Consider the following 14,036-nt stretch of genomic DNA (forward strand, 5'->3'; position numbering starts at 1 on the left):
TAACAGGCAGGAAGAACAGATCTTCCAGAGGTGCTGCTGTGGTGAAGGCATCAAGAGGAAAAAAGGCAGAAATATTCAGAGGAAGGCATGGGCAGAAAGACACAGATGAATGAGTGTCATGTAGAGTGCTCTCTGGGGAATGATGGACAAAATTCCTCACACACCGTGCTGCTGCTATCAGCAAATGACTGTGGAACCCCAGTGCTAGCCCATGAAAACCCAGCACTAGCCCATGAAACACCACTGCTAGCCAGGAAACCCCAGTACTAGCCCAAGACCATGTCTTCATGCAGAGTGGATGCTTCACCCTGTGCAGTTTTCAAAAGGCATCTCCCCTGCACATGGCATGCCTGTCAAAGGCACTTGGCTCATTTTGCATTTTTAAGTGATATATCCATGTTTGTTAGTAGAAAGCTGCTTTTCCTAAAATGACAGACAGGAAAGAAACACTAGAGGCCAGCCTACAAGAGGACAGCATTGGCTGAAACGTCAGGAAGATGTACACCAATGGAAATTCTTGTTCTAGAAGCATAAATAACAGAGATGATGATCACACATTTTCTTGTGTGAAATAATAAACTGAAGTTATATCCTAATAACTTTCTTTCCTAGGTCACACCTAAACCTCAATGGCACACTCCTTGTCAAAAATATAAAAGAAGATACTGCCCTGACTGTAAAAATAGCGTATTTTAGGGAAATGAAATGTTCTTCAGAGCAGCACTCTCTGGCTGAGTGTCCCACCTCTTAGGCAGCACTTACCTGCTCCCCACACCTTGGCTCTTCCCAGTTAAAGGTGGCCTCATGCCGTTTCTCCCAGCAATGGCACAAAGGAGATGGTGAGAGTAACTTTCTCTCAATTTCCCCACTACCAAAACCCTTGCAGTGGAAAATTTCAACGTGAAAGTCTGGGTCAGGCACACAGGAAGCACATACATGGTGTACATATGTAGCAAGTCTTGGAGAACACCAGTTGCCCTTTTCCATTCCATCTGGCAGGGGCTGTGTGTCTTAGGCAGCCAGCAAAACAGAGAATGTGGGGGAGAAGACAATATTGCATTCCCAGTTAGACACTGACTGATGCATCAGTATGTGGTAAAACAGCAGATACAGGGTTTTGTGTTTAATAGATGTACTGAAGACCAAAATCTCTGGGTTTTTTTTTTTTTTTAGTGCTGTTAACATCCCTTAAAATTCTAACTGTTAAAATCTCTTCAGGTTTTGATGACTGTGATTGGAAACAAATGTGTTTAAACTGTTTTGACATTAAATGAGAATGGTCTCGAAAATAAAAGACTTCTTTGTGTACAAATGAAAGAACTACAGTTTAACCAGATTTAGATTTTGCAAGGCTTTTGCTGAGTCATTACAATCTAGTCCTGAAAAAGAAAGTGGTAATTACATAGCATGAATAAATTGTAATTCCAAAACAGTCTTAAAAGGCAAATAAATAGGTGTGAACTTTGAGAGCTCATCAGTATAAGATACTGAGCAAAGCAGACTTACTACCAAAGCATTAATATCTCCAATTCTCACCACTGATGGTGGTCTCATTACACTTAATCGAAACACTACTTAGGTCCTTAAAGGAATTTAGACATAACAGGGTGTGAAAATGTTGTAAACTCCTCTAAGTAATGAGGAGTATAAATAATATAGCTCCTAAAAGTGCTGTGAGGGAATTTGGAGATAGTATATTTATATTTATATTCACATTTATATTTTAAAGAGATAAAGTAGCTGGTGTACATGAGTATGTTTTAAATAAACCTGTACTCAGTCTATCAATAGTCATGCTAGATTAGCTTCTGTATTCTTGATTATCAGGACTTACAGTGTTTTACCATCATGATATAAATTCAGTTTACTTCAACTATTCTAATGTCAACAGCATGACTTAAAATATTCCTCAGGGACAAGGACTGGATGTATTTTGCATATTGGACAAGTAATTCCTGGAAGAAAAAGGAAAAAGTTGCATAAAATTATAATTATGATTACGATTATTAACTTTGGGCATGTAAAAGTGTCTAAACAGCGTGTTCTCTCCTTTTCTGTTTCAATCGCCACAAACTTGCATAGGACCAGCAGCTGCATAAAGGAATCCTGTACTTCTGGAAACCAGTAAACTTGCATATGTAAATATATGGATTAAATGGAAATTTCAGGAGGTCAGGCACACGTTGGATCATCCATAGGCATACACACATACACACATATATCTATATAAAAGTATGTATCTTTGTATATAAATACACACTTATGTGTATCAGTGTACATGCCTGTGTCTGTGTATGCACTAATAGCACTTCAATTTAGGTGGAACATGTATATCTAGACTTACATTTATGTAACAGAATTTGACCACTGTCCATCTATGTAGACACTGAGAAATAAATGAGTAATTGTATTTATTTATCTTTATATTTTTAGAAATACACATCATCTAAAACTTTCAAAATACACTATATAAATACGCTGAGATATCAGAGCACTTTAATGCCAAAAGCAATATGCCAGAAAACATAAGGTTTTCTGAAAACTTTGAAACAGAAAATTTGATACAGAATGAGTATCTTTAACTTCTTTCAGGGGCCACGAGAAGGAGAATTTCTGGCTGCAGAGGCTGGTTACACCTTCGAAGAGCACAAACTCCACCTAGTGATAGGTTCAGCAGTGAAACTAGAAAACCAACAATTCTAAAGCACAGTCTCAGTTGTATGGCAGGACTATAAAAATGAGAAATAAAGTGTTAAGTTGATACACTTAATCTTAGGGAAAGTAAGAAAAAAAACAGAGAAAGATGTACTAAAAATGCTTCTAGAACTTTTTGCTACTTATGTTTATGAAAACATTTCAGTAATAAAACATCTTCACATTTTTATCATAAGAATTGTGAACTTGTTAAAAAACCCCCATAAATTAATACACATGCACATGTAAATTGTTTTATTTGTTTAATCTCTTTTATTAAAAATGAAGACATGTAAAAAAGACATTAGAATGGATTAATATGTTTCTGCTACTTGTTGAGCAAAGTGTGTGGACAAGATAAATGTACCAGTCCCTGAAACTGCTCAGACATACAGCAGTTTACAGTCCATTACATAAATTTCTATAGCATTAGATTGGAGGGTAATTCCCATTTTAAAGGAACATTTCTCATGAAATTAGTTCACCTTAAGAAAAAGAAATTACAGGAACAATTTCTGTGACTGATCTCCCCTTAAAAAATAGTTAAAGCTTATTTAAATTAATGAGGGCACCATTTACTTTATTTCTCCTTTTCCAATTTACTCTTCTCAACAGTATCCAAGTAGAACAGAAACCACATGTGCATTCAGAAAAATAAGAAAATATGTAAATATAATGGAGGAAAAAACCTCCTCATGTCAGGTTCACTGCAGAACTCAAGAGTAGCCCAAAGAAAAATAAAAGAAATGAAAGGATCCTAATCAACTCTGGCAAAGGATAACCCAAGCATCCAGGTTTTCAGTGATGATTATGGTAGCACAGAGGAGGCCCTGTGAAACAATCTGGGCACCTGCCATACTACAAGGACAAAGCATTCAGGTGAACCAACTCCTAGGACGAAATCAACTCTGGACACTTCTGACCAATTATATAAAATTTAAGCAACTCTGAAACTAGGAAGAAGTGAAGGAAGGACTGGAAAATAACCAGCCCAGTTGTGCCAACCTTTACCAGGTCACCAGGTGGTCAGGGATCCCTTTGGGGTCATTGACCACCAGGGAACAGCAAAGAGACCTCCAGGACAGAAGAACGCATGCAAAGGGGAGGGGAAATATAGTAATGATTTCAGGGAAATTATTTATCATGTGTATGTTTATTCTGGGAAAATCAATGACTCTGTGTGTAAAATACAGTATAAAAACAGGAGCTTTTTCTGCACTCAGCCTGCATGATATTTTGGAGGGGATATCCCCTCATGCATCTGGCTGAATAAAGAATTCCTACTTCTTAATGCTACAGTGGTGTTAAGCAGTTTTTATTTGTACCGATTTTTGGCTCCTCCTGCTAAGCTCTGTCTTGGGGTGACTTGATGTTGTATTCCCTATCACTGCACTATGCCCAGAAATTAGTATATATACCTTTCTGTGCTTTTAAACTGAGCCTGAGTGGAGAGAAAAAAAACAAACCTCAAGGACACAGACAGAGATAACACACTCTCGTTCTTTGTGGTTTCTTTGGCTTCTGCATTCTGCTGGAGAGGAGCAGAGAAGCATCCTGCATGCTTGTTCAGCCAGCTTTCAGGGTTTTTTCTCCTCTGGAGAGCTGGCCTTTGTTTTTTTCTGGAATTTCGGATTTTTCCCTTTCTCTGCTGGATTGTTTTCAACATCACAACACACATCGGGACTGTTCTCCACCGAGGGCCCTGGCCCCTGCAGGAGGGGGCCCACCCCGTCCCAGCTCGAAGGAGAAGGACCATAGGGAGGACTCTAACATTTTCCCAGGTTTTTTTCACCACAGTGAGAGATTGTATTATTTAGCATTATTATCCTTTTCCTGTGTGTTCTTTAAATAAATAGTTTTTATCTCTTTCACTTTCCTTCGAGGAAAAAGGTTTTTTTCCCGAACCTGGTGGGGGAGCAGTGGTTTGTAACCTGCCCTCTCTCAGAGGATATATTTCTAAATTTAGCCAAACCAGCACCGTCTCCATCTGAAGAAAAGCCAGTCTGCCTGAGAGAACATGAATATTTACCCATAATGATCAGTTTGTCGTACCAACATGTGCCACAGTAACTTTGGTTGCATTATTTTCCTGTAAGAAAAGCTTCACTGGAGACTCATCAAGGCGTGGATGTTCAGAGAATACAGGATTAGAATCCAAGTGAAACAAAAGCGAGGGTGTCCAGTTTTCACTGAGCCTGATTCAGTGAGGAGAGAGGCCCATCAGCTTATGCCAATTTCAGCAGGAGCAAAGGTTTTCAGCACCTCTCAGAAATAAAATCTTTCTCCCTGTCCCAGTCTGGCAGGATACTTCTGTACTTACACTGCTCTTAGGCACTGTTTCCACTGGGACTGCTCCCACACATGAAATTAGGCACATACTCAAGTAACTTCTTCCATAAGGGCCTACACGTTAAATTGAAAATTTTACTGCTATTTTTTCTATGTCAAAACAGAAAGAAACATATGTATTTCTAAGTAACTGAGTACCCTCAATATTCTTAACTAGGTTGTTAAACCAAATAGTATCTTACATCAAATATTATAATTTTGCAAGAGTATCATGCTGAAAGTGGTACTCTGTAGACTGAAACAGAATAAAATTATTTAGCAAAAATCCATAAAATGCCCGTGTTCAACTTTTCACATATAAACCCCCCATATTTTGCTTTAGAACACCAACAGGTAAGGCCACAGAACTCCAGAAAGGTGCTGTTAAGCATATAATTTTGAGCTATTAAAATTACCAATAAATACCAAGAAAATCATCTGGCTATTTAAAATTACAGCAATCGAATCAATCAAAAAAAGCAGCCATCAACATCTTGAGTCATAACTGTTTTCAAGTAAAAATTGCACAATGTGCTTTAAGACTGTCACATTCTTACATATTATAACAGTGTTAGAGCAATATACATGTATTAACTTTCATCCTTCTGTCCTGGTTAGTCACAGTTTCACTGGAATTCTCCAGTGTATGATTCTGATTTTCATCCTTACTGTCTTCAGCAGATAAATCTTCCTTTTCTTTTTCTTCACTCTGCAATGGCTTTTCAGAGCTGTCTTCCTTTCTGCTACATACATTCTTCTGGCCTGTCAGTGGCTTTCGCTTAAACAGGGAAAACTGAAGTGAAAAAAACAGGTAAATTATATGACTGAAACAGTTAGCAGTGAAATTCAAGATAAAAAACCCACAAACCCCTTTGTATGTACCAAGGTCAATGAGGTCGGCAAATTTCTCCTTGGTGAAATAAATATTTTTTTTCTAAACAAAATGACTAAAAATATTAATGAGAAACATTTGCAATATTTGAAATGTGGAAAAATAGCACATCAGAATCAGAAATGTTAAAGTGACTGCATTTTGTCAAATTAGACACTGTACAATTTGTGCAAAATGCTACAAGTGGTGCATTTAATTTGGGTTTCTTTCAGATTAGAGCCTGAGGCAAGGTCCAAAAATAAAGCCCCAGAGCAGTAAGTGCTTGCTGATAAACGTGTGTACTGCCATTAATGACAGGGCTTGTGCTCAGTGAGACTACACACGTGCTCAAAGTTAACTGGATCTTAGGGTCTTTGTTCAACAGGAAACTCAGCAGCCTCTGCAGGAGCCTCTGGATCCTAAACCTGTAAGAAATTCCATATCAGGTACTCCTCAACATGCTCATACACCTATATAGAGAGATATATATGATCACAAAATCAGTGCATGTTGGAAGGAGTTGCAACATCAACCAGCTCAGCTGCTGCTTTCAGAGACAATTAAGGGGGGGGGGGGGGGAATATTTTTAGATAATTTCCCATAGGAATCAAGTCCTAAGTTTTCACCTCACCAGTACGTGAGGTGATAAACAATCTCTCTTTCATGGACATGCCATCCTGAGGTGATAATGGGCATTATCTCATTTCTTTTATTTGGACAATTTTAAGCTATTCTTTCAAAAATAAAATCAAGTCTTAAACAGAAGGAACAGGTTTCTCAGCAGTTTAATTATCTATGCAGATCGTGTAAGTTGAGGTATTTGCTTTGGTAAGTGCCCACTGCCTTCTTGGTCACTGGAAAAGCTGGAAAGAAACATCAGGACACAAACCTTTTTTTTCCCCACAATTCCTCCAGTTTTTTGGTCATCAGTGTTCTCTGAAGAATTGCTCACAGTGTGATTGTCAGTGCTTTCCTTCTCTACAATAATATAAACGTTTATATTTATATTAACTTTCTTCTGATTCGTACAGATCAGAAAAATATCGCAGAAAAACAGAAAACAATTGTTCTTCAAATTATTTTTGAAGTAGAAGTCACCAAATAAAACTGAAAAAGCAATCAGAATATTCAGTGTAACTTGATGCCCAGCCCGACAAGACTATTTTTATTTACTCTCCACATGCTCGATTTTCAAGAACAGAACACTTACAGCAGTGACAGTATATAAAATATTTTCACTTGACACTCACAGTTTCCTCTTGATGACAGAAGACAATGTCTTGCACACTTATTTGAAAGTATATTCTAATTCAGGAAAGCTGACTTTTAGGGCAGGAGTTACGGTTCAACGTGAACTTTATTCCATAGAAACAATTCTGGGAAAGGAAAAACTTTCCATCTCAGTTGATGTTCCTGTGTTTAAATTTTCCTATACTCCCTGTATGAATCATATAAATTTAGAACTTAGTATCAAAACTTCCAGATCACTGGATAACGGAAAAATATTTAAGCATCCTTCTGTACAAGCTATTTCCATTATAATATTGAAAATAACTGGCATAGCTTCTTCATTATAAAGGCAGTGGTCTGTTTTATACCACACTTGTTATTTTCTGTCAAGAAAACAATTCTAGATTACTTCAAAATTTCTAAAATAAAAGAAGTCCTACACGCATAGGGCACCCATTTTCATCTTCCCCAGCTTTTCTACAGGAATATACAGTTCTCATAAACTGCCATCAAAACTACAAGGAGCATCTAGGTTTACACCTTCAGCATCCTGAACAGCATTCACATTATCACATTTCACCTAAAATAATCTCTTTGTGAATGGAATGAGGAAGTGTCAGCTGAAAAAAATGAGGAAGAATTCTGAGAAGCTTCTTGATTGAAGTGAGGCACAGGGTACCTAAAGAAGTTGGTTGAGAGATAATAAAATTTCCATGACTTTGGCACTGCACAACCAGAACTGCTCTTAGTAAGATGCAGTCTTGCTAAGAGAAAGTTCTTCTCATGGACTTCCTCCAATACATGACTGGGAAAAGTATTTATTTCTTTCAAATCATTAACAATTAATAATGGGGATTTGCCTCTCAAATTTCATCTACTCTAAAGAACTGCTTTGCCATCTACCAACAAGAACTGTGTTGTCCACTATTTGTATACTATTGTTTAAAAAAGTTTTATTTGTCTTCAGGATGTCCAGTTCTTAGGAACTGTATTCTTACCCTGCTGAACGATGGTCTCTTCCTGAGTAGTCTCCTCTGTCTATAGACCAAAAAAAAAAACCAAAAACCCTCTTTCAAAATTGTTTAAAAAACCAGATGTTTAACTATTAACACCTACATGTGTTTCTCCCTCTAACAAAACCACCCCAAACAACAACTTTGCATTTACAGGATAGCTACACATGTATCCAACTGAAGTTAGTTATAGAACCAAATCCTTTCAGAGACCAGTAACTTAATAGAAGTAAATGCTTTTACCTCTCCAGTTTCCACAGTGCTACTACTGCTTTTCTCTCCCTCAGGTGTTTTACTATGCTTTTCTTTTTCTTTTTTTTCCTTTTTGTCCTCTTCTTTCTCTGTTCCTTCTCCTGCTTCATCTCCTTCTCTTTCTTCTTTTCCTTCTACTTCTTTTACTTCTTCTTCTACTTCTTCTTCTTCTTCTACTTCTTCTTCTACTTCTTCTTCTTCTGTTTCTTCTTCTTCGTCATCATCATCTATTTCTTCATCTCCAGACAAGTTTTGTTCCTTGGACAAAATTGCCAAAACATGATTTTGAAACTCAAACTGTACAATGATCATGATCCTCATCCTACACCAGTTCATCACACATCAGAATTTGACTAAGATCAAGAAAACTCAAAAGAAAAGGTTCTAAGGAGTACATAGAATAAGGACAAACGCAGGAGACCTCAATCAAGGTTTGCTAATTTTAATATATTTTTAAAAAACTGACCTCCAGGGAACATTAGGAGTGCAGCTGACTTATGCTTTGCCAACATGTGACTCCTTAAAGGAAAAACAATGAAAACAAACTTTTTTTTGGAAAGAAAATATTTCTTTTGCATGTTTGAAATGAGCATAATTGATGCAAGCAGTAGTAATTCCAACACTGAAAAAAATAATTCAAATCTATTTCCCAAGAAAATTAATGAAGAAATGCCTGATGCAGTGTTTTGATTCATGTGATTCAATACAGACATTATAATTTGAATTTAAGTTATTTTCAGCCTAAGATAAAACTTCAATATAGTAAAATAAAATGGCCACGGGCATTATAAAATAAATATTTAAAGGCACAAATGTTATTTTTGTAAAATGTGTAGAAAAATGAACCAATTATATCCTTCTTACTCGCTTCAATCAGACTGTAATTATTATGCCATTATGTACTTATAACAGCATAAAATACAACAGTTAAATAAGGAACAGTGTCCTTCCCATTGCAGAAATATATAAGGGCCTAAAGCAAGGACTTCCAAGGTCAAATCAAGTGAAGTGTCATCACTGCCCAGAGGGAGAACATTTCTGTTCCACTGCAGCCAATGTCACGATGGTAACTGGTGGGAAGTATCTGCACACTCTTTTGGAAGTGTGGGAGAAGAATGAGTCGTACACTGAACTCCTTCCTACACCTGTGTCCAAACGTTGTCTTCTGTCTTTTTTTAATGTTTTCCTTACTCCCTCTTACTTCTTTGGAGTTTTGCCTGTTGGCTCCACAGCTGTGCTCATGGTCATTAGAAGGTAGCTTGCTGGTCAGAAGGAGACCACCAATGAATGTTCCTAGAGTTTGGAACAGAGGGATCTTTGGTGGAACTCCTTTGCTAAGCATGACTCACATATCCCAGGAACATCCTGGGACATCCTTACAGGGGACTTATGGAGACCTGCATCATTCTGGACCCCAGCTCACAGCCTACAGCACGTAAAATCACACTAGATGAATTTATTTCAGCAACTGAGCCATGCTCCTCATCCAAAATAATAAAGCAGGAGGAGAGAGACACTCTTTTTACTCCAAGGAAGACACCAACTGTTATTTAATGAACAGCTTCCCAGACTGACCCTGTTTCCATTTACTGCATTTGCAGCTTTTCACAGGTGTCTCTGGCTGTCACCTCATCTGTTCAACTCCTAAAATAGCACATTTTGCATCATAACTCTGACAGCACAGTTCTATTTCTGTTATTTCTGCTTGCCCACTTACAGGCATGTTTTGGAGATTTTACCAATGGTAGGGAATGATCTGAGAATGTCATACTACAGATATGCTTTTGCTTTAAAAGATGACTCATCTGACCCTTAAAAATTATGCCTGAAGAATTTAACAATCTAAGAATTTAGGCTACTAATTAAAGCACATATATGTGTATATATATGCACTGTATATATATATATATATATAATCTCTTCATTACTCTCTTTCATCATGCTTTAGGGGGTTTATTTTCTTATTTCACTCTAAATTCTTTTTCACAGAAAGATAATGCTGAAAGAATGCCTTCAATACCTCTAAAGTTGAGGCACAGAGAAGCTGACTGGACCACGGTCACACACAGAAAGTCTAAAGTATTAGGAAGCATACAAGTGAAATATTTCAAACTGGTTTCATTTAGGCTTGAGGTTCCAGTTTCTTCAAGGACAAAAAAGTGGTTGTTACTATGAAACAGCCTTAAACATTTTGTTCCTCTAGTATAATAAATCAGTGTAGCAGAACAGCTTTCCAAAAAATATGACCCTCTAAATTTAACACAACACTAAAGATTTCTGTAGAGCTGTCTTCTTTGCTTAAATTTTTCATGCATTTATTCTGGCTTTCCTGTAAATCCAGATCTTCATAACTAGACATTCTTTAGCATAAATTTGATGTTTCCAGGCTTTAGGGGACAAATGACCTTACTTGCACTGGTTTTGAAAAAAGTATTGCCTTAGTGGGTATAACTCAGTGGGTATAACTGTCTTTTGCTAAAATGGCTGCAACTGGCTTTTCTTTGGGCAGATTAATACAGAATAAAGACATTTCTTTTCAGAACACTCTATAAAAATGCAGTCTTATGTCTACTGGGGAGAGGGGGAAAAATTTCATTCTGTTCTGTATTGTTGTCTCACCTGGTGTCATGCTCTGGCTAAAATCTCACTAAAGACTGAGACATATCTCATGGTAAACCTTGCTCAAACTAGGTTTCTCTATATTTCTGTAACTGTTTCATTGTGGACCCCTCCTGCTTAGTTTATGGAAACAGCTCTGGCAGATGGGCTGCTCTTAATTAGCGTTTAGGAAAGGCTTATGGTATCTTTCCACATCTCCTCAAGAAGTCAAAATAATGTTAGTCACCACCATTTTATGTTTCTAGGGAAGAAAATCTCAAAGCCACTGATGAGACAAATTCAGTTGCAGATCTTTTAAAAATCTGGTGAAAACTCAGTGATGAAGAGAAAGCGGTAATCGCTATGTGTACCACTCGCAGTGGAGAGTTCTGGGAAGATCTGGTTTACAGAGATGTTTCTGTTTCCAGTTGCCTTGGAAACTGTTAAAAATCCACAGAGCAGATTATTAAAGGGAGTTGAGAATGAGGTAGGTAGCTACATGTCTGTTCCTGGGTGGTGTTCTGCCAAGCAGCCATAAACCAGCAATTGCGTAGCAGAGATTTAAATCATTTAACGAACAGATTTCTCCCATTACCTGCCCAGCTCATTAGCTGCACACTCTCAAAAGCATTGCCATGGCCCTCTTACATGTCTACAGGACAAATGAATGGTATAAATACCAAACAGGAGTTTCCCTATGAAGTAGAAGACTCTGAGTAGATGGCTATTAAGCCTAAGGAGGTTGGGCAATGGGCATTATGCTTCATATGGGACTGAAGAGTGCTCCCTTTGTAGAGCACTAGTAAAGACAAATAAAAAACACATTCTGCAGACTATCTTCCTGCTTTGATACAGGACTGAAGAGGAATAGGTGCAGGAATCATATCTTATGCTAGTTGTCATTCTACTCCCCAAAGATCTAGTGCACATCAATGTCACTCCTGAACTGTCCGTGCTGGGAAAATGCACTGAGTTAACATTTTACTAAAACAGCATTGAAAGTAACAATACCAACCATGATCTTACATACAGATGAGAGGAAAAAAAAAGCAAAACCAAACATCTCAGTTTACTCTTTGTGGGTTGGAGGTACATGGATGGGTAGGCATGTAACATTTTGTTGGTACTGATCATAATGTCAAGGTATCTGATGTGAAGTGACTGGAAATATTGCCTGACAAACTCTTAGCAAAGCTAAGGTTCATACCTTGTAGTTTCTTACCAAGCAGTTACAGAGACAGCTTAACACTTTAAAATCCACACAGTGTTAGCCACTTGTCATCAGGTAGTTGAGCTGGCTTTCATTTTGTAGCTATTAATATAGAGAAGTTATTAGCTCATCTACTCTAAGCCTTAGAGAAATATCCTTCACCTTAACAATTATTAAAGAAAGCTGTCCAGTTTAAAGACTGACAAAATTTGAAGACATGAGTACTCAAATGAGAGATTTAGCAGCTTATCCTTCCACTTACAAGCAATAAGGCAGCCAAACTAGGCTTTCCTTATTTATTGTCATGGACACAAACAGAAAAGCTCAGCCGAATACACTTAAAAGAATTTCCTGTAAAAAGCTGAGCCTGCAACCACAACTTGTCTAAAAGGTGACATCTAGGCTTCTACTAGGTTATATTGGTTTCCTAATTACACAATTTTATGTTAAGAGCACTTAACATGGATTACCTGATACTTATTACACTCCCTTAACACTGCTTTTGTGTGAGTATCCTCACTAAGGAAATGCTGCACTCTTAATTTCAGGCACACTGTGCAGACTGTGAAACCACTGGAAACCAGTCTTATGTCAAAAACTGAACTTTAAAGATAGTTATGCCTTCTTGTAAATATAATGGAAGAAAACTTACCTAAGTAGCAGTTGCCATGTAGTGATACACTGATTACCCTGGATATGTGATGACTACCACAACAGTGCCCTCCAACAGGAGGGATAAAATAGTGAATACACAGCCGAAAATGACATTGGGTAGAGACTGACTGAACAGAGTCATGTTCCACTGTTGTTTTATTAAGTGTTTTTTCTGCCCATACTTTGCCATGGAAGGTATTTTATTTACTAAAAGCCAAACACAACGACCTACGAGTCTCCACAGACCTGTGCACTTTTGTCACAGGCTGGCAGTGCACATACTTTGCCTTAAGAGGATTAATCAGATTAAATTTATTAGCCAAGGCTTTAGGTGTCATCCTGAGACTGCACACTGACATTTATTACACAGAGTAGCCAGTTATTTTTGAGGGCACTCTCTTAAAGATTATTTCAGTTGGCGTTGGTGTAATTATTCTGTGGTTTGCCAGCATGCTGCGGTAGGTGTACCTGGAGAAAGACATATCTCTGTATTCTTCTTTGAATAAAAACAACTACTTATCAATGCATAAAATTCTGATGTAAAACTACATTCTGAAGAGGTATCTTTTGTTTATTCCCCAAGATAAATCAACATCTGAAATAGCTCAGATGTACTACAGCTGTCATATACAAAACTGTTACCTTCTCATAGAAGTTTTCTTTCTTTGGGGAACAAATAGAAAAGATAAATTTCCGAGTAAAAAGGGGGAAAAAAAATCTACAGAACTAGAAAGAATTTTTAAGGTGTTTTGTGAAAACCATAAAACAAGTTAGAGATTGTTTACATCAAGTGTAATCTCTTATGAAGTATTTTACCCAGTAATATAAATACCCTCTAGTGTTTAGTTACTCAGAAACAGCACATCAAAAAAACTCCTGGGTACTTAAGCAAAACAGGAGAAATATAATGAGCAGCTCCAAATCAGAATATGTTGGTGTCATCTGCAAAACTTACTGTGTCTCTGGAAGATATTATGCTGCATAAAATGAATTCTTAATGCTAACAGGCACAGAGAAAAAAAAAATGACTTGGGAATATTGGCCCACACTTGGATACAGATTGTGCATATTTTCCAAATCCTTATAGAAAAAATTTTAGTGTCTGGAGTTTATCATGCACCTCCTACATATTTGCAAATGAATGAGGACAGTCACTACTTTCTGCTTTTATTGTGCACATATCTTA

At 37.3% G+C, this 14,036-nt stretch overlaps 1 long non-coding RNA gene across 2 annotated transcripts; it reads right to left on the reverse strand.

Annotated features, from left to right (window-relative positions):
• Window positions 1-660: 660 nt before the first annotated feature.
• On the reverse strand, window positions 661-8,426 carry LOC125318437. Of its 2 annotated transcripts, XR_007200354.1 has the most exons (5): window positions 8,380-8,426; window positions 8,122-8,161; window positions 7,144-7,331; window positions 6,783-6,871; window positions 5,822-6,318 (listed from the first exon to the last, which is right to left on the reverse strand). It is a non-coding gene; the product is annotated as an uncharacterized LOC125318437 (long non-coding RNA). The 2 variants fall into 2 exon arrangements; XR_007200359.1 differs by lacking the exons at window positions 5,822-6,318; window positions 6,783-6,871 and adding an exon at window positions 661-674 and having other exon boundaries at window positions 7,054-7,331.
• Between the last annotated feature and the right edge of the window lie 5,610 nt (window positions 8,427-14,036).

This window comes from Corvus hawaiiensis, chromosome 2 (assembly GCF_020740725.1).
Source record: "Corvus hawaiiensis isolate bCorHaw1 chromosome 2, bCorHaw1.pri.cur, whole genome shotgun sequence".
Taxonomy (NCBI): Eukaryota; Metazoa; Chordata; class Aves; order Passeriformes; family Corvidae; genus Corvus; species Corvus hawaiiensis.